Below are 1,595 nucleotides of genomic sequence, written 5' to 3'. Positions count from 1 at the left end.
CCAGCCAGACCCGCCCCCTGGTGGGCTGAGCTGGCCACACACACACACAATAAATAAATGTAATAAATAAAAATAAATAAATATTTTTAAAAAAAAGATACGGGAGAGGGGGCTGGGGCAGGGATTCTAGAAATTCTTCCTTCCTTTTCTTCTATTTCCAGGGAGAACTAAGTGTACTCTGTGGTTCTAGACCTAACTTTCCTTTCTAATTTTTGTGTCCAAAAGTTAAGTGTCAGGCATGGCGGTGTATACCTGTAACCCTGGCATTCTGGGACATTTGGCAGGCGGATCGCAAGTTGGAGTGACTTTGCGAGACCTTGTCTCAAAATAGGAAATATGAGGAAAACAAAAACAAGACAAAAAATCCCAACTAGTCTCAAACTCCTGCACTGAAAAAAATATTAAGGTAGTTTTCTTGTTGTCAAAGACCTTTGCCTTTGGTTTGGGGTAGGGATGGTGTGAGGAGGGCACTGTCTCCCAGAATTATTTAGGTGGGGCTCATCTAAGTCTTGGCATCACAGTCCAACATGTGATCCGCTCCTGTGGACAGCTCGCACCCACCAATGGGATCATCACCCCCAGATGTTTCTCTCCAGTGGAGATGGACAGCAGCCCCTGGCAAGGCAGAAAGAGAAACTCGGCCTCCTTGCGCTCTCCTGGTCTTGGGGACTGGATGGACGGAGCACCACGGTGTTTCCTGCAGGCTCGGCCCCTTTCCCAGCTCCATCTGTGGGCTGTATCTATGTTTCTCCTCTGCACCTTGGATGCCGCTGCTGGCCTTGGTCTGGCCTTGCAGCTCCACCTTCCTTAGCCCAGTGCAGCTTCCTCAAGAGCCTTGGCCTTGGCGTGGTAGGGAGTCTGCTTTTCCTCTGTCCCCTTCTTACTGCTCTGGGAAAACTCTCCTTTATACATCACTCAATCTTTCATTCTTTAAGAATATATTTTGGATTTTCTTGCATACAAAAATGTTTTTGTCGATATTACAGTGTGACCTCATTGCGAGGCAATATATTTGATGAGATAGAAGAAATGTCATACCTGAGGGTTGAAAAGTGAGGCTCAAATATAAATATTTCAAGGCATTGTCTCTCTATAAATTATCTCTAAGAGATACCAAAGCCACTTGTTTTTCCTGAGACACGTGCCATTTTAAGTGTGTGTGTGTGTGTGTGTGTGTGTTACTAAGGATTTTAAGTGTGTGTGTGTGTGTATGTGTGTGTGTGTGTTAGTTACTGAGGATTGAATGTAGGGCATTTGTACTAAGCTACCTCTTAGCTCTTCTAAAAAAATGAGATGGGGCCTCAGTAAGCCATTAAATTGCCAAGGCAGGGTGTGAACCTGCAATCCTCTTGCCTCCAGGGTGCTGGGTTACACACATGTACCACCACAGTTGGTTATTTGGGGACACTTATGAAGTTCCTTCAAATACTGATAAACTCATATTTTAGAGAATTCATGAATTCAAATATTGTTGTGTCACAACACATCTTTTGGGTGAAATAATACATAATGGAGACCCAGTCCTAGCCCAGGTCTGGTGAGTGTGCGGAGAGTTTCCTGCTACCCTGCGCCGGCGGGACCAGTCCCAGCTCAGG

Source organism: Octodon degus, unplaced genomic scaffold (genome assembly GCF_000260255.1).
Source record: "Octodon degus isolate 3935 unplaced genomic scaffold, OctDeg1.0 scaffold00176, whole genome shotgun sequence".
Taxonomy (NCBI): domain Eukaryota; kingdom Metazoa; phylum Chordata; class Mammalia; order Rodentia; family Octodontidae; genus Octodon; species Octodon degus.
Note: the sequence above shows the minus strand (reverse complement) of the source record.